This window comes from Pseudorasbora parva, chromosome 15 (assembly GCF_024679245.1).
Source record: "Pseudorasbora parva isolate DD20220531a chromosome 15, ASM2467924v1, whole genome shotgun sequence".
Taxonomy (NCBI): domain Eukaryota; kingdom Metazoa; phylum Chordata; class Actinopteri; order Cypriniformes; family Gobionidae; genus Pseudorasbora; species Pseudorasbora parva.
This window is the reverse complement of record NC_090186.1, coordinates 12,739,875-12,760,113: the sequence shown is the minus strand read 5'-3', so window position 1 is coordinate 12,760,113 and position 20,239 is coordinate 12,739,875. Positions and strand designations below refer to the sequence as shown.

The 20,239-nt window shown below is 42.1% G+C and overlaps 1 long non-coding RNA gene across 1 annotated transcript; it reads left to right on the top strand.

Moving 5' to 3' along the window:
- Positions 1-1,524: 1,524 nt before the first annotated feature.
- On the top strand, positions 1,525-20,213 carry LOC137040851 (uncharacterized). Its single transcript, XR_010897997.1, has 3 exons — positions 1,525-1,912; positions 2,725-2,793; positions 20,033-20,213. It is a non-coding gene; the product is annotated as an uncharacterized lncRNA (long non-coding RNA).
- Positions 20,214-20,239: the final 26 nt, after the last annotated feature.

Sequence of the window (20,239 nt, the reverse complement as noted above, 5' to 3'; positions counted from 1 at the left end):
AAATGAAGATATTTTTGTTGAAATTCAATGGCTTAGACAGGCCTTCATTGACACCAATGTCCTTTCCTCTCTCAAGACCCATAAAAGGCACTAAAGACGTCGATACAAAGCCCATCTCACACCCTTTTATGGGTCTTTTACGAGAGGAAATGACATTGGTGTCAATGAAGGCCTTTCTGAGCCATCGGATTTCAACAAAAAATATCTTCATTTGTGTTCCAAAGATGAACGGAGGTCTTACGGGTGTCAACGACATTAGGGTAAGTAATTAATGGCAGAATTTTCGTTTTTGAGTGAACTAACCCTTTAACCCAGAAATCCTAAGCAGTTTATTGGATACAATTTAGCTTTTTGCAAATGTGCAATATACTAAAATGTATATATATAAGTAATGCTACCTGAAGTAAGAACAAGTGTTATTAAGAAAAACATAACTTTTAAGGTTTGTTTTTTTAATTAATTCATCAAAGTCAAATTTAGAATATTAATTCATTCATTCGGGCAGCATGATGATGGGTAGCATTGTTCCTTTGCAGCAAGAACATCCCAGGTTCAGGCCCTGTCAGAGGAGGCCTTTCTGTCGGCCTCAAGTTTGCATGTTCTCCCTGTGTGGCTTCCCTCTGGGTTCTCCAGTTTCCCCTTGCAAATGGCCCGAGATGCTGGGATAGGCTCCAGTATCCCTATGACCCTGCATGGGACAAACAGTTTGGAAAATGGGTGAATTTATTCAGTCTTAATTTTTGGCCCTGTCAGGACCACTATCATCAAAATTAGCAATTTTGCAAAATTGACAATTAGCATACAGTTTGGTTTGTGTTGATATGGTTCAGTTCTGTATATTGCAGATATCCTTCATCATATTCCTAGCATTATCCCAATCATTTGTAGGGTCAGCTGCACACAGACCTTTGATTTGGCGCAGGTTTTACGCCAGATGCCCATCCTAAAACCTTCACACACAATCCTACAATTTAGCATATTCAATCCACCTAACCTGCATGTCTTCGGACTGTGGGGGAAACCAGAGCACACAGAAAGAACATGCAAACTGCACACAGGGAGAACTCCTGGCTCAGCTGGGGCTCAAACCGGGGAACATCTTGTTGTGAGGCAACAGTGCGACACACTGAGCCACCGTGGTGCCCTGTTCTGCTGATGTCATTAATGTTCAATAATTGATTGTACACATAAGAGGAGGAACTAGGGATGGAGGAGGGTAATTAGCTCCCGAGCAATGCTATAGCTGATAATACCGAAGGACCTTATAGGTATTCTATAGGTAGACATGATCTGCTGAGAGTCAGTGGATGCAAGCATGACTGATGTGACCTGCCAGAAGTAACACTATGCTTGAATGTGTCCCTATCCCATTTCAGAATAATCATTAACACGTTTTAGGTGTAGGTGTACATATAAAGGTGTACTTTTTAAGGTACTGCCCAAGTGACAAGCTAAATATTTTCAGCTTCTTCTCCCTTCTTTCTCTTTCTCAACTCTTTCTCCCATTTCTTTTTGTACGAGTGGTGATCTATGATACTTCCCTTTATAGTATCCCCACTAAAGTACTACTGCTTGCAACTACCAATGCTAATGTCTGTAGCAGAGAGGATTTTCGGGGCAAAGCTCCAGAGATGACAGGAAATATTTCAGCACCTTCAGCAAAAAGACGTGTCCCAATGCGATCAGAGCAGCCTCACTACCTTTCACTGTGTTGAAAACTGGACCTGCCCACAACCACTGCAACCCTTGGATCCTGTTGACGGACTTAAATTCAGCCTCAGACGCAGCAAGCTGTCTCAGTCTTCCCAAAAGCAGGAGCTCTGGATTTGGTTTCCATCCCCACAAGCCTGGGGTTCAGCTTCCTGCCCCTGGAGCCCCAGAGACTGCAGGGGCGCAGGCTAGAAAAGGAGAAGTATGTTCAGCCAATATCCTAGTCAGGACAAGTGCTTTGATGATGGGTTTCACTGGCTGCGAGCACACAAAACAGCCCAGGAATAACACGCTGTAAAGCAAGACTGATTGAGATTAGACATCTGCTGTTGAATCTTAAAGGGATAGTTCGCTAAAAAAAAGAAAATTCAGTCATCTGTTACTCACCCTCAAGTCATTCCAAACTTGTAAGACCAAATGAACAAAGATGTAAGAACAAAAGATGGTGAATGTTTTTTTGTTTTTTTTAATCCATTCAATGAAATTCATTGGGGTCCACAATGGGGTTGTTCCAAATATTTTCTTAGTTAACAGTGTTGAAGGAACAGTAATCGGAAAAGCGGAGATCACACCTTGGTGTGTAGATCGTTAAAAGTTCAGACAGATATTGTGGCACTAAACCATGCAAGGCCTTGTAGGTAAGCATGATAATTAAAAAATTATAGGCAACACCTGACAGGGAGCTAGTGCAAGGACTAGATTGGAGGGATATGCTCATAAAATGGACTACTTTGATGATGTTTTTATTAGCTTTCTGGACATGGACAGTACAGTGTGCATAGACTGCATGTGGTCTGGGACTAAAATATAAAATATATTGTGTTCTGAAGATGAACGGTGGTCTTACGGGTGTGGAACAACATTAGGGTGAGTCATTAATGACATCAGTTCCATTTTTGGGTGAACTAAGCCTTTAATTCGGATTCCAATATGAATGCATAGATGAGCTTTATTTTCAATGAATATCTGGCTCATGTGGGTAAGACCCGCATTTGTTCCTTCATTTCACCACAGATTCGCTTGTAAACAAGAGACTGGATTTGCAGACAGGATGAGATTACATGGATGAATGAACACACTTATGTGAGTGAAAACATTGTTTTAATGATAGTATTGCATTGTTACAAACACGCTGTCACAGGCTGGAAAATCCTTTATTCAAAGTATTGTTGGTTCAATGTGCTGTGAATCGGGATCAGACACGGACATTTAATGTTATGGGCCATGGCTCGCAAAGCCCAACATCCCAGGGCTATGTGTTTTCCAGACGGACTACCAAAACATTTCACCAGCCCAACAGGCGATCTTAAATAGTGAAATAACATTTCCTTCTTGATGTGTGATGTTCACTCTCTTGATGTTTGAAGACTGTTTGAAGAAAAAAAAAAAAATCACAGAAGATGATCATGCTGACTCTGCAGTGAGGCTTGTGCGTGCATGCATGCTTGTGTGTGTGTGTGTGTGTGTGTGTGTGTGTGTGTGTGTGTGTGTGTGTGTGTGTGTGTGTGTGTGTGTGTGTGTGTGTGTGCATGTGTAGTGATGCACAGTTTGCGGTTATATCCACCGATCAGGCGGGCCAAGTAATAAAAAATAACATTCCAATTAATTGCAGGTGGATAAGAGATAAATCATTGTGTTTGTTTTATAAAGACATTTTACTAGTCCTGTGGGTGAATTGTTCTGTTTGCCGTTTCCCCACACACTTTCAAAACAATTCCTCATGGGGGAGTCGAAGCTCATTGTAATATGCAAAGCTTATCCAATCATGGCAGGGGGCGTCTACACTGTAAAAAAAAAGGCACATTTTGAACTTTTGCAGTAGAATCGACTTGGATGTTTAAGTTATTTCAACTTAAATTATGTTAAACTGACTTTAAAAAATGAGTTACATCTTGTATAACTAATAAAAACAAGTTTCCCTATCTCGAGGGAACTTCGAGCTGCGTCGAAACGCTAGGGGACGCCTCTGCGTGCCATGTCATGAAGCACTTGTGTAATCAGTCCAATAGCGGGACGATACGTCACGGGCGGGTGACGTCATCGACCAGGAAGCTATAAAGCATGCCCGGACCAAACAGTCACTAGCTTCTGTGTCTTCACAAGCGCTCTGTGTGAATTGTATGTCCATTTATTGTGTGTGTGTTCAAAAAAGAAAGAAAGAAAGAAATATGGCAAGTCAGTATAGGTATTGTGTTCCTCCCTGTGGGGATACACACGTCCTAATGTGTGATGTGTTTGGGGCTCGAGCATGCCCAGTCAGCTCTCGAGGGGGTCGGCTGCGAGCATTGCGAGAGACTCCCAATGCGCATATTAAGATCACGCCGGGCACTCTTCGAGGAGAGTGCTTTGGCTCGCGGTCCTCAGGGCTCGGGTCCCGCTGTTGCCGAGGCGCAGCGAAGGCTCGCGTCCTGGGGATCGCAGTTGGATCTAGTGGCGGGGTTAGAGACGGGTGATCCCCTATCTCTGCCTTTACCCGCTGGATCTCATGCCTCAGTTAGCGAGCTGGAAGCACGCTCTGCGGTTTTCTTCCGCTCGCGCTGAGGCACAAGCGCAGCAGCACTCCAGCTCCGAGGAACTGGATGTTGTTAGCGCTGATGATGATCTGCCAAAAGAAAACGACACACACACACTCATAAAAAGAGGTGCTATTGGTGTAACTCGCGCTGTGTCCAGGTTAAGTTTAGACTGGCCGGCCGAGTGTCAAGAAGTTCGCCAAAAAATAAATAAATATATAAATAAAATAAAAAAGAGAAAGAACAATATAATGGCGAGCAGACAGTATGTTTGAGATTACGAGGGGCTGAATCTAGTGGCTCGGATCTCGCGTTTGCCGAGGCAGCGTGTAGATCACGGGTCTACAATATAGATTCTATGACTCGATCGCGGATCTCGCGCTTGCCGAGGCAGCGTGTAGATTACGGGGTTGAGTTTAGTGGCTCAGATCGCGTGTTTGCCGAGGCATCGCGTAGATTATGGGTCTGCATCTATCATTCAGAAAGGGCGACGATGTCTCGCGGGGAAGAGACGCTTGCGAGCTATCTCTCCCCCGAGTCCACATCGTCACACAGCCCCACAGCTGCCCACAACAAGCCGGTAAAAAAAAAAAAAAAAAAAAAGTCGGCTTTGGGGGTAGGGCATATTCGGCAGCAGATCAGGCGGCCGCCGGTTTGTATACGGCGGTTGCCCTGCAAGCATATAAAACAAGCAGACCTGCTGGGGGATATTGATATTGAGATGTGAAATATAAAAAAATATATATATAATAAATAAATAAATAAATCAAAATGTCCCTCTGGGGCTGTCGAGCGGGGCAGCCTCAGCCGAGTACATCCTTTCTCAAACCTACACCGAGCAAAACAAAGAGAGAGCGTGGCCGCTCGGGGCCCCCCCCCCGCAGAGGGATCGGGGATCCGGGCGACGCGCTCAGCCGGGACCTTCCCGTGGTAGGGCGGATCTGAGGGCCGTCCTTACTGCTAGGAAGGCCTCGGCTAAGAAGTCCTGACGTCAGAGGCGCAGGACTTCCGATGGCAGTCCCCTCCGGGAGAGTGCGGCTCGCCGAGGCGCCCGCTCTTTCCCGGTGCCATCGGGGGGGGCCGGTCTGCCAACCCTGCCACCGTTGGTGCTTCAGGGCGCGGCGGTCCCCGGCGAACATATATCTCCTTGTCCGCCCGGAAACGTAGCGGCTTGGGGATGTTCGCGCCCTCTCGTGAGGGCCCCGGGGCGGTCAGTTCGGTTGCTACCTGCCGGTTATCCGTTACAGGACACCGGGCTGACCACCCAGGAAAATCCAGAGACCAGCCTCGAGAGGCTGGTTCCCTTAGTAGATTTTCTGGCAGCGTGGAAACTTCTGCCGAATATCTCAGAATGGGTCCTGCTCACATTATAAAAAGGGTTCGGGTCACACCCACCCGTGTTCAGCAGGGTTACTCCTACGGTAGTAACCCCCGAGCAGCCTCTGGTCATGGAACGAGAGGTACAGACTCTTCTGCGAAAAGAGGCTATACACGGGTCCCTCCCCTCTGCAGAGAGTCGGGCTTTTACAGCCGGTACTTCATAGTTCCAAAGAAGGATGGAGGGTTAAGGCCTATTTTTAGATCTGCATCAGCTAAACAAAATGCTCACGATAAAACAGATCGTGTGTCACGTCAGGTCCGAGGACTGGTGTGTCACAATAGACCTAAAAAATTTATACTTCCACATCTCCATCCTTCCGCAGCACAGACAGGTCTTCAGGTTTGCTTTTGGGGGCGAAGCTTACCAGTATTGAGTGCTGCCATTCGGCCTAGCTTAATCACCCCACACTTTCACCAAGTGCGTGAATGCAGCTCTGGCTCAGGTGCGACTCCAGGGCATTCGCGTGCTCAACTATATCGACGATTGGCTGATGTTAGCATAGTCGAAACAGTGGGCGTTCAGCATTGAGATGCTGTTCTCGCCCATATGAGAGTGTTGGGGCTAAGGTTGAACGGAAAGAAATGTGTGCTGGCACCTATAAGCTGCAGAGTACTACTTTTCTGGCGGTAGTCTGGGACACGAAAATAATGTTGGCTCGGCTATCCCCTCCCAGGATAAAAACGATCCTGGATACCGTGAACCAGATAAAGCTAGGTCAGTCACTCACTGTGAAACACTTTCAGAGAGTGTTAGGGCTGATGACAGCAGCGTCCAACGGGGTACCTTTTGGCCTGCGGTACATGAGACCCTTACAGTGGTGGCTCAGGACCAAGGGGTTCTCCCTGAGGGGAAACCCTTTTTCGCTTGATCAAGGTCACGCGGCGCTGCCTACGTGCCTTAGTGAAGTGAAAAGATCCTTGGTTCCTGTCCCAAGGTCCAGTTCTGGGGGCTCCTTGTCGTCGCGTAACGCTAACGACGGATGCCTCCCTAACTGGCTGGGGAGCGGTCATGAGTGGCCGCTCGGCCCAAGGTCTGAGCGGCCGTCAGCTCTCCTGGCACATAAACCAGCTGGAGCTGATGGCTGTGTTTCAATCATATAAAATCAAACACTTCCTCTCAGACCTGCGGGGCCGCCATGTGTTAGTTCGGTCAGACAACACTTCGGTGGTCTCGTATATAAATCACCAGGGGGGGTTGAGATTGCGTCGGGTGTGGAAGCTGACGCGTCATATGCTAACATGGGCCCACGGCAAGATGCTCTCGCTCAGGGCGATGTACATCCCGGGGGTCCTGTATGTAGCGGCAGACTCCCTGTCGAGGCAGGGAGTGATGCCGGGAGAATGGAGACTCCACCCGAGGTGGTGGAGGAGCTGTGGATCCGCTTTGGGCGAGCCCAGGTGGATCTGTTTGCGTCTCGAGAGACGACACACTGTCCAGCATATTTCTCCCTCACGCATCCAGCCCTGCTGTACGCCTTCCCCCCTCTGGCATTGCTCCCAGGAGTGCTGGAGAGCGTCCGCCGGGACGGGGTTCAGCTTTTATTGGTAGCCCCGCTCTGGCCGGGCCAAGTATGGCTCGCCGACATTATGTCTCTCCTAGAAGGTCCTCCCTGGAAAATCCCAGTCAGGAGAGATCTTCTTTCGCAGGCCGGGGGGGTCAGTACTGCACCCGCGCCCGGAACTGTGAAAACGGTGGGCTTGGCCCCTGAGGGGGCCCAGTTCATAAACACGGGTCTATCTACTGAGGTGATAGAGACCATGTTGCACTCCAGAGCACCATCCACAAGGAGACTTTACGCACTCAAATGGAGAGTTTTTGTCGCCTGGTGTACGCACCAGGCTTTGGACCCTGTTAACTGCCCGTTCGGTTCAGTTCTTGAGTTCCTACAAGAAAAATTCTCCGCAGGGTTATCTCCGTCAACACTGAAAGTATATGTGTCGGCGATATCTGCTTATCATATTCCATTAGATAATGCATCATTGGGGAAACACCCTTGGGTCATGCGTTTCCTTCGTGGTACTTTGAGGCGCAGACCTGCGGCACGCTCGAGGGTGCCTACTTAGGCAGTGGCACCCTCTTGTCTGGAGTTTGCACCAGGAATGGTAAAAGCATTTCTCTTCCCGAGGGAAGGATATGCTCCCAAGGTCCCGACTAATGTGCCGGGACCACTAATGCTGCAGGCTTTCTGTCCGCCTCCGTTCACTAGTCAAGACCAAGAGAAGCTAAATCTGCTATGTCCGGTCAGGGCCCTAGATGCATATGTCCACAGGGCTGCCCTGTGGCGAAACTCAGAACAGTTGTTTGTGTGTTTTTGGGTCCCCGAGCAAGGGAAAACCGGCTTCAAAGCAGATGCTTAGCAAGTGGATAGTCGAGGCTATTTCGCTCGCTTATGAGTCGGCCGGACATCCTTCACCAATGAGGGTCCGCGCCCACTCCACTAGGAGTATGGCTGCCTCTATGGCTCTTATTTCGGGAGTTTCATTGTCAGAGGTATGTGATGCGGCTGGGTGGTCCTCTCCGCATACATTTGTGAGGTTTTACAATCTAGATGTAGCCTCTACACCGGGGTCCCGGGTGTTTCTGGGTTGATTCACACATACAGACATTTGGGACTCTGGCGGCGTGGGTATTGAGGTCCCCTAGCGTTTCGACGCAGCTCGAAGTTCCCTCGAGATAGGGAACGTCTCAGGTTACGTATGTAACCATGGTTCCCTGAGAGGGAACGAGACGCTGCGTCGAGATGCCATACTCCCGGCATGCCTGTGATCGATTTGTTCGACTTTTCCAGAAGCTAGTGACTGTTTGGTCCGGGCATGCTTTATAGCTTCCTGGTCGATGACGTCACCCGCCCGTGACGTATCGTCCCGCTATTGGACTGATTACACAAGTGCTTCATGACATGGCACGCAGAGGCGTCCCCTAGCGTTTCGACGCAGCGTCTCGTTCCCTCTCAGGGAACCATGGTTACATACGTAACCTGAGACGTTAACATTGCTCAACTTATTTTGATGAGTTAAAACAATGTAAAAACATATGTTGTCATAACTTATTGAACATAAATTTTTTACAGTGTACTTCCAAGTCTTCAGTGTGGTATGCCCATAATAATCGAGTGTTCCATGAGACCTTCCCAAAACCAGGGTAGAAAATAGCATATTACGTATTCATTATGTTGTTTTTGAATGTAAAAACCACGCAAACGTCATAAGTTGGCCTCAGACAACAGTATAAAAAATAAAAAGAGCCAGTTCATGACCCCTTTGCCAGAGAAATGAGGGATAGAGCAGAGGCAGACGAGACAGGAGTAATGCATTTGCAGAGGATATGTTAGAGGATATGTTACCTAGGCCACAGAACCAATCATAACTTCAAAAGTTGACATAAAAATAAGTCTAACTAAAGATGCATGGAGGCAACAAGCATTTCACCTCTATTCTGAATGCAGTAAAGGGCTGTGTTGACATAAAGAAAAAAGTTATTTCCAGTACCAAAAATAACAACAACAAAAAAAAGTTTTCTTCATTGGATTATTAAACTGTATAACATTGTTTTGCATTCAGACAGGATTTGGATCACAAGGGTTGTTCTTTATTAGAATACAAATATATACAAGTATTAAAGTGTTTCATATCAGCCCTGATTGAAATTAAGCTTAATGAGGAAATAAACAAAGAATGTTGTGGTATAAGATAAGAGAGGTGCTTCCGCCTCACTTACTGTAGCACGACCCCACTTCAAACACGGGCTGTCTCTAGCAGAACCTCGCCTTCTTTCTATAGAGTTTGTGTGTTTAATCGGGCTGTGGATCTATCCTAAAATCCCTTTGCTGTTAAGTGAAGATTTGGCTTGACAAATGTGAACACTGTGTACTGGGAGTATCCAGCAGAAATTGAGCCAACACTGTTCCATTTGAGAGATTGGAAAAAGAGAGGGAACAGATTAATATGACAAAGGCAGAAGGTTTCAGGGCAACATTTGGTTGAGAAAAATTCATTTGTGACAGAATGAGGGCTTCAACGATCTTTCTGATTAGTTAAATAACAGGAGCTGCATTATATGCAAACATGGCAAGAGCTGGTGAAATCTGCTACTTTCCATTTTATTGGCTGACCGCTAAAAAAGGTTTTTATCAGTCCACTGGCAAACAAGGTAAACTGTATGTCCATGAAATAGCTAGTGCTTATTATGAATATAGTCTACACATTTCACATTTTATTTCTTCAATGTTGTCTCTACAGTCTTTCAGTAAGGTCACAACAGTTTTATTCGAATGGGCAGGTTTACCAGCCTCTATAAATTAAGTGAAAACAAAATCCAATTATTCTTTTTTTAAATTAAATTTACCAGTTCTTGAACAAAGTAATGGTTGAAAGTAAACTATGATTTTTTTTACTGTCCATTTTTCAAGTAAACTGTATGCACTTGATCAGTATTTTTATTTCGAAAATCTTTTTCTTCACTGCATTCCAAAGCCCGATCTGACTTTTTACTCGTTATTAGAAATTCGTTAGTAATTGAGGGTATGTTTACTTAATGATTGTAATGAAGTTCTTAGATTGGAAGGAAGGAGGCGGGAACCGGCAAACAAACTTTAATATACAAATAAATAAACAAAACGAAAGTAAAACCCCGGGCAGCCCCTCACGGACGACTGCCCGCAAATACCCACAAAATAAAACGTGGGCAGCCCCTCACGGACGACTGCCCACACAAACATAATAAAACTTAAACAAAACTCAACATAAATTCCAAGCCTGGTCCTCTCTCGTCTTCCGCAGCCGTTCCTTTTATGCTTCCGTCACATGGCCGTGAGACGAGACCGGTGTGTCATGCTGCTGGCACTCGTTAACACTCATCACCGGCCTCACGGTCCCTCACCCCGCTGCTTGTCCCACCACAACGATGTATTAAAAACTGAAAAGTTTTTCCTTTGCGTTTTTTGTGTACAGATCACAATGTTGTCAAAACATTCGGATCTGTTAAAACGATTACAAATTCTGTATTAAGCTGCCAGGCCTGTAGTTGGCAATGTCACTTTGTAAAGAAACAATTAACTTTACTTTAACAAACTGTAAAGTAAAGCAAAAGGACTTTGATTGCCTCCAGGTGACTGGCCCCAGTATAGGTCATAAACCCCGCCCTCTTCATGTAATTGAATGGGACGTGAGACAAACTAAACAATCAAATTACATTTCAAATAAAAACATTTCAAAGATGGTTTGGAACTCATTCAGTGATCCAGTCCGAGTGAGTCTCAAGTTAAGAAACCAATGGTATTCTGAGATTATGGAATAGCCAAAATTAGAAAATAGTAGTCCTACAAAAATAGAATGGTACACTATTAAAAAAAAAAAATTAAAAAAAAAATGCTCCAATATAAAATTTTCTAGTGACTAATCACATCTAAATTTTGAGTTGGCTGAATGGAAATTCTGTGAATTGATACATTTTTCATTTTGCTGAATTGAAATTCTGTGAATTGATGCAGTATAATTAACAGAAATTAAATTTGGCTAGCTGAAACCTTTTGATGTGATCAGTCACTTGAACATTTTCAATTGGAGACCTGAATCTTTTTTTTTTTTTTTTTTACAGTGTCAGTCATTTTATTTTTGGTACTTAGTGCACTATATATTTAAAAGTAATTATGTTTGTAGTTTTACTGAGAAGTATTTATACTTTAATTGAAGTAATGTTTTATCTGTAGACTGTAAAAAAAAATATTTAAACATTGTGTATGTTTCACAAGAAAATACTATTTCAGTTGTTTTTTCTGTTTTGTGTGTGCTTTAACTCAAGTTCAGGATTTGTGTTGTCTACCACTGATAATAAGTAGTACAATGCACTTGACTTGATGTCAGTTTTCAGCTTCTGTCTTGCAGGCTGCTGTTATGTGATGCCATTCTGTTACACATTGCATTCTCTGCTTTGGTGGGCTGAAACAAACCTATAAAACTAGACTATAATTGAATTAGACCCATGGAAGTAGAAGCAATGTACCCATATTTTCAGTGGCACATCTTTTCTAAATTAACATCGTAGCTTTATTGTTCTTCGGCTTTGAATAATGTGCAAAAATGGAAAAACTCTAGCCAGGTGCATAATGTATCCCTAGTGATTTCCAGCATATGACAATAAAGCTCCGTTAGCACCACATGCTAACGCTCAAATGCTAATGTAGACAGCTTAGCAGACAGAGGAAAAACCATTTAATTGTAAAGAATGTTACTCAGTGACAGGGGCGTGGGACTGGGGGGATAAAGGGTACTGAGTAACCAGGGCCCGAGGCAGGGGGGGGGGCCTTAGAAGTCAGTTTTCTATACATACACATACATGGTACGGGGGCCCAGCAAGATGGTTTGTACCCAGGGCCCAAAATTTGGTGCTACGCCCCTGCTCAGTGATTTAAAAGGTCCCTGAGCTCAGAAAATAACACCTCAGATTTTAAAATGAACAGTAAGTCTGTGTTATAAGTCTGAGGGGGGTTGAGGAGAGATTTATGCATAGAAAATTACATATGGAATTGAATAAAGTCAGGTTTTACTACTGCCTACATCGTGTGTGATCCTCATACCAACTGTATAGAATTTACTGGCGAGTAACTAAGTGCTTTAATTTCACACTCGTGCTGCTAGCCACTTAAACCTTGGTGGCTTCATGGGCTGAGATGTGGAACATTCCAGGCAATCAAACAATCAGGGTGCGTTTAAAGGGAGATCTGGCGGCCATTTCATGCAACGAAGGATCTTGCCAAAACAGCGCTGTTTGAATTGGACGTGCTTTGCTGAGGAAGGTGTGATCGTGTGTCTGTGCCAGGATATGAGGAGGGTGGAACTGTGTGAACTTGTTTACCTTGTAACCCAGAAGACATTCCATATTGCTGATGCTCTAAATGCTGACACTTTGATTTTTCAGCTTGTTCATCAGCATGATCAAAGGCTCTGGTGGTAAACCTAATACCAAATATTTGTTGTTGCAATCAGGTCCACATGTGCTCTGGAATGATTCTGGCATAACAGTGTCCAAATTGACTCAAATGTGTTTGCATCGGCAAAAGACATCTGGCAGACCAAAATGGACTTGTTGGATATTGCTCGCAGTGTGGCATGAACTTGTACCCTTCAATCACTGTTGATGTACAACTCTATACATCACTGTGCATGACTGACCTTCCTTTCAGTAAAGCTTAGGGGACCCACTTTATATTAGCTGGCCTTAACTACTATGTACTAACATTGTAATTAATCATATGATACAATGCACTTATTGTGTACATACATGTTTTTACATTGTACTTACATAAAAAAAAATGCCTGCATGTAATTGTCTGTAATTCATTTCTGTAGTTATATTTGTAATTACACCATTGACACTTCCCTTACACCTAACCCTACCCTTAAACTGACCCACACCACCACACCTGTCCCTAACTCTACCCGTATCCCACCTCAATTTCAGCAAAGGTGTTTGGCAATACAATTTGAACATAGTACATTGTACTTTTTTTGATGCAAGTACATAGTACTTAAGGCCACCTAATATAAAGTGGGGCCAGCTTAGGTTAGGTACAATCTCCAGATATTAGATCAAGCTGTATATAGATGAAATATTAAATATGTTAAATATTCATTTAGTTTGTAAGTAATGTTAATTGATTTGCGACATTATTAGAGCTGTGAAAAACAGTTCATCTCGTGTTAATCTTGAGTGCCTACAGAATATTTTGTTTTATTATTATAAGAGACACGCTGCATCCACTGTTTAACACTGGCTTATTTGGGAAGTTGAATGAGGGTATCTTTCTCTCACAACCAGAAACACGCTTCTTTAGAGACATTGTTGATTTCGTGGGATAAAAACGAAGCTTCTGTAATCCAAACGAAGCTTGTTGACAGACATGATCCACATTAATATATAGCTGCATAGTTCGGGCCCTTTTATAATGGCAAGAAGCATTTTTATTGAACTTGATTCCTGAATAATTGATTCTCATGAGGTGGTGCTTTTAATGAATAGTTCAATAAGAAAAATGGATCTGTCTAAAACGCTGCACTGTATAATTTACAGCATTAGCAGAGATTATGTATTTCATGTATTAGTAAATTGGACAAAACAGACAAAACTGAACGAATCAGAATTAAATCAAATGGAATCAACAGTTGGTTCTGCACTGTTACGCTACATGCACTGTCATTGTAGGTTATATTATTTGTTTAATATCATTGATTCACTAATAGCATGTATAATATCATGAGCATGCCTCTGACCTTCACTGCAGTCCAAAGAACACCTGCCATGCATAATTAACTTTTTAAACAATGTCTATTCTTTCTGTTTGCACTGATTAGATCATTGGATTTTGCATTAGGTATGATTAGAGAAAATTATTAGGTTTTATGTTAAATAAAACCTGTTAAAAATGGTTTCATCTTAAAAAAGTAAGCGTTCGTGCTGTCTTAACATTTTAAGTTTGGTCAACTAAAATATCCAAGTTGTCACTTAATATAACTTCACATTTCAAGCTGACTTCATTGAAATTTTTAAGGCATCGCAAACAATTACTTTTTTTTGAGAGTAACGTCATAACATCATTTTAAACACACTAAAATGTGTCTAATATGATTAGTCAGAGCTGCTTTACCTGACCGGAAAAAGCAGAAGTGCGAGCACCCGGCGACTGTGTCCCGTCCCGTCATAATAAAAGTCCCGGTGCTCGCGAGTGTGTTTGTATAACAATCGCTGCAGCGGCCGTGCTCAGCTCCACAACACTCGATCCTGCTCTGCTTTACACTACAGTAACGTTAATAACCGCATCCATAAACATGATTTCTGCCCGAGTCCTATTTTCCACCGGCTGTGAGGTGAAGACCACATGTCCCAAGATACTGCGCTCACACTTGGCGTCATCAAACTATACCTTTGTTTAGAATAGGCGTCCTCCAGTGGACGGAAAGTTGCATAGTGCACCTTTAAGTTGAAACAGCAAATATTTTCTCTAAATGTTTTTTTATTTTATTTTATTTTTTTACATTGCATAATTTGTACCTTCTGTCTATACTGAGTAGACAAAGTTATGTTTGTGAGATGTTAATAGTTAATATCATTAACCAAGATGGTAATTAATTAAATGTAAAATATGTAATTGAAGATGGTTCAATGAGGCAGTCGTTTTATTTCTGTATGGCCATGTGAAACAGGCCCCAGTGATTGCTTTCATCATGCAGATTAGGCATCTGAGAAAACAGTGTAGATGTGATTCTAAGGTAATGAAGTATAAATGTGATGTAACTCAAAACATTTCAAACAATGATGTTTGGACACACATGGTGCTCTGTTCCACGAGACAACAGAACATTAAAGGTCCCTGAGGCAGATGTGATGGTCAGGGCCAAAGTTTTACTCCAGCGCTCTAGCTGAAGTTCATGTGTGTTTGTCTCTGCAGGATTGTGAGTGTATTTTCAACGTTTTACAGAACATTAGAGCTTTTGAGAGCTAGGTTGCCCTAAGTCTATTGCACAGTGTAAGTCACCAGATGGTTCGTCTGTGTCTCAGAGCAACTTAATTGGGTTTAAGAGCCAGTAACTTACAATATTGTCACAGTATTAATATAATCTTAGTGATATAAAATGAAAAACAGAGACTGTCTGATACTTTTCACTTTCTCTGAACCAAAGTTCTCAACTCCGGCTCTCTTTATGGCAGAGATTAGTTTCAGCTTTAGCAACCAGTCTACTGTAACAGTTTTCAGCAAATATATATTGAAAAGTTTTTTCTTGTTTTAAACATAAATCTGAAAGTGAGGTTTATGCTCAACCATGATACTTTTTTTTAAACAAAACCAAAAATTATCATTAAGTATACTTATCGTCGTCTTATTATTATTATTATTATTAGGGGCCAAGCACCAAAGATGCGATGGCGTCTATTGTATCCATTGGCGTTCTTCTGTTGCTTCTTCTGTTGCTCTTAAATCTTTGGCAGCCCTTTGAAGTTCTTGTGGGAAAGTTATGCAATTTAGCACACTGACAGAGGACAGTCCCAGAATTAACAACAGCAAATTTGGTATCTCTAGATCAAACTCTCTAGCGCCACAACTTGTCCAAACTTTCACTCATGTTTACGATAATAACTTTTGAACCATAAGAGTTAGAAACAAAATTGGACTGGAGTGCGCCTGTTGGTGACGTTAAAACTGAACAAAACATTAAAATGCCACTAATTACAATAAAGTATATAAAATTAAATGCTATATTTTACTGATGATTTTACTTCTTGCTTGCTTCATTGTGCTTGGCCCCTTAATGCAGCTATATTTATTATTATTTTTACTGGAATATCATTTTTACTTTATATCATTCAGCCTAGTCTATGATGATTAATACTTTCACTTTCAATCGATATTCCTATTAGTAACTTCCTGCTTGGAAAAGCAGTTTCTTCTAATAGTGGAAAACTGAAGAGAAAATCCAGTTTTACCACATCCACATCCACATCCACTGACACAGACCAGATATCTCAGTCTTGGTGAGGTGGTTGGACCACTCAAATTCCTAAAGGCCGACGATGGTTTTGGGACCTGTTTTCTATCTGGAGCACATTACTCATTTGTTAGCAGGAAATCACACAAACACACACACACACACACAATCTCAGTGCCCATAGAAAGCCATCACTCATCTGGCAAACATATGGCACAAGGGAGTCAAAATGAAACTAAATTCCCCTTTTTTAACACACAAACAACATCATCTACTTATTTTCTTGGCTTTCAAAAAGTCACCAGCTTTTTTGACCCTAATCCTTCGGGCCTTCACCCCTGGAATGTGTCTGTGAGAATTATGAAATTATGATTGCACAGGGTGTGTCTGTGTATGTAACCGTGTATTGTGTTTGTCCGCTGGCCAGGGTCTGTTTCCACCTCACTGTGCCACTGGTCTTTCAATGTTCATGGGAACATCAGATGTGGCCCACCTGCCAAAAATCTGTATTTTTTTACCCTGTGGGTGCCCTTCACCTGACCTATAGACTCATTCATAAGCACCTCACCATTCATCTTAAACCAAACCATCCCACTCAGGCCCCTTACCTCTCTTCTGGTTTTTGAATGAGCCTTTGGTGGTGGCAATGAGGGGATTTCTTTTTTAATTTCCCCTCAATACTCTGTCCTCAGCCTTCTTTGTAACTCTTTTTTCTCGGCTGTGGGTCTGCTGTTTGATCTTGGCGTGAGGAAGTGTGGGTGTAATTGTGAGTAAAAATGGGCCGTCGCTCCATGAGGGTAATTCCATTGAATGGGTTTCAGGCTGGGCCAAGAATTTAAAGAGAGCGAAAATGGAAAATGTCACAGAAAACACTATATGATAAGAGCAAACTGAAACATATGCACTACAAAAAGAATATTATTTTGTTTTAATGTGCCAATGTTGCTTGGCAGCTGCAAACAGTCAACACTTTTACTTTTTCAGTAAAAAAACAACTACCAAAAAACAGTTATAGACTGGATTACTATGGAAGCTTGTTTCCATCATTAAATAAAATAAATGTAATTGCGACTTTTTCTGACTCACAGATCTAACTTTTTTCGCCATTGCAAGTTTATATTTTACAATTCGGACTTTAACTTGGACTTGGTAGTTTATATCTCAATTATGATTAAACAAAATCTGAATAGCAAGATATAAATTTGCAATTGCGAGTTATAAGGTCAAAATTTTAAGATATAACCTCGCAACTGTGAGAAAAAAAATCACAATTACCTTATTTTTTATTCATTGGTGGAAACAAGCTTCCATAGATTACTGCACTTGTTTATACTTAAAACACAAAATACATTTATATTTAAGATGCAATATTTATCATATATCAAGGATTTTAAGATATTTTATAATAACTGTAAAATGGACCCTTTTTACACTCCCATGGTTCTAATAACTACTCTTCTGAATGTAATAATATAACAAAAACATAAATATTTGAAAAAAATAAAAATAATTATTTACTGAAAACCAGACAAAAATGCACTGTACTGCTATCATGAGACAAATGGCACACTGTGCTACAGGGAAGAACATGTAAAGAAAACAAAGTTTTGAATTGAAGATGAGTGACAGAGAGACAGAGAGAGGTGAAGTGCCCTCTGCTGTGTGTGTGAGAGAGTACTGAGGGCAGCTTACCTCAGCATAGCTCGTCTCTCTACAATCCCACTCTCTGTTCCATCTCACATTAGTGCCGCTTTCATATTCAAATCACTGTTGTTTTAGTAACACCATCTATTCATCCTCCCTTTGGAGTTTATTTGTTTTGATGGTTGGGGTCATACTAAATTGTGCTGAAAGTTGGGCAGTGTGTGTGTGTGTGTGTGTGTGTGTGTGTGTGTGTGTGTGTGTGTGTGTGTGTGTGTGTGTGTGTGTGTGTGTGTGTGTGTGTGTGTGTGTGTGTGTGTGTGTGTGTGTGTGTGTGTGTGTGTGTGTGTGTGTGTGTGTGTGTGTGTGTGTGTGTGTGTGTGCTTGTGCATGTGCGTGTGTGCCCTTGTTTATATTACATTGTGGGGACCAAGTGTCCCCATAAGGACAATAAAACCTGAGATCACCTACATTGTGGGACCCCGCCAGCGGTCCCCACTTTTCAAAATGCTTATAAATCATACAGGATGCGTTTTTATTGTTGTTGAGAAAGTAAAAATTCAGAATGTTTCCTGTGATGGGTTAGGGGCAGGGGCAGGGGCAGTGTATGAGGATAAAAAATAAGGTTTGTATGGTATAAAAGCCATTACGTCTATGGAGAGTCCCCACAGATAGTGAACCAGACGTGTGTGTGTGTGTGTGTGTGTGTGTGTGTGTGTGTGTGTGTGTGTGTGTGTGTGTGTGTCTGTGTGTGTGTGTGTGTGTGTGTGTGTGTGTGTGTGTGTGTCTGTGTGTGTGAGTGTGGTGTTCACTTTAAAAAAGAGGTTGCTGTTTCATGGCCTGGCCTCCTGTGGTCCCCAGCTCCAGAGAGGGAAACGTCTTGACTTTTATCTCCCCCTTTTGAAGTGGCACAAGAACAGCCTGTTTCTACCAACATCACAAACCCATCCAAACACTCACTGCTGACCATTAGCAGCACTAACACACACTAACATGTGTTAATTATCACTGTGCGGTCAGCACTGTTTTTAAACACTGTACATGGGAAAAGCAAATTTTTGGCCGTAATTGGCTAATCTGCTAAATGATTCCCAGTCTGTGTGTTTGGTTCCAAAAGGAATTTATCTTGTACATTTTGGGTGCATCTGAAGAGTTCTGAGCAAATAATAGCACTTCATTGAATCTGTAATATCAAGATAAATATTGGGTGAAGATAGTAACACTTTAGTGTGGAGAACACATATTCATTACTAACTATGACTTTTGTCACAACAAACTCCTAATTAACTGCTTATCAATAGTTATTAAGGTCGTTTTTGTAGCGTTCAAGTTTAGGTATTGGTTAGGATTACACTTTTAAAAGTGCTGGGTCAAAAACAACCCAAGTTGGGTTGAAAATGGGAAAAGAAAAAAAAAATCCACTGTAAAAATATGTTTGTTTAAAGGAACTGTATGTAATAAATGTATTTCAATTAATCATAATATGGACTTGATATGTAACTAGACATTAAGAAATTGTGTTCATTTCACTGACAACAGTAGTCCGGCCAGGATATTGTCACTTAAAAGTTGTTGTCACAGACCTCAACTGATGTTGAAGTTGTCATGTTGTGTTTTGGCCTGAAGCTCCGCCCTCCACCCATCTACCAATCACAAAGTCAGTAGTGTTTCAGCATCCGGGTTGCCAGATCCGCTCTAGTTACCACAGCTGCAGCTACAAACGTTCCTGCTGGATCCTGCAGCCTATCTGGCAACCTCGAGTCAGGGGGAGGGGGAGAGGGCATAGTGATTGCAGTACCAGTTTTGGATCTTACTTACACTTCCTTTAACTTAAAAAAAAAATAAGTTACCAGGTTGCCTTAAAAGTTTGGGTTCATTGAAAACATTTTTTTGAGTTAATACAACAAAGGAGATTGGTTTAATAAATAGACATTTAAAATATTATGTTATCTGAACCACATTAATTATCTAAGTTGATTTGACAAATGGTAAAAAGTTGTGATAACAAATCATGAAAATATTTTTTTTACAGTGTGGGTTGCTTTAACCCAGTGATTGGGTTGTTTTAGGCAACCATTTAACCCAACTGCTGGGTTAAAGCAACCCATTTTTGGGTTTGTCTGTTTTCAACCCAATCACTGGGCGTAAGGGATGTAGAATAAGGTCATGCACAATAAGGTAATAATATTTGCTTTATTAGTATTGTTTGCCTCAAAATATTGCCAGTTAGCTGGTATTGTGGAAAACTAATATAAAGGCAGTCAATTGAAAAGATGACTTTGAGTTTTATTTTTGTTTTTGATCTTTAGGCAGAGACTAACATACAAGAACAACTTGACTAAATTGAAGAGACTACACAGCCATACCTGCTCGCTGATGGGACAAAGAGGAACAGTGTTTAGATGCTACACAACTGTCGACAAGTAGCTTTCTGCAATCTTGTTCAAATCTACCTCTCATATTTGTTAATGTCTAGGCAAATTTGATGATTTTGCGCATTTAATTAACTTTTATTT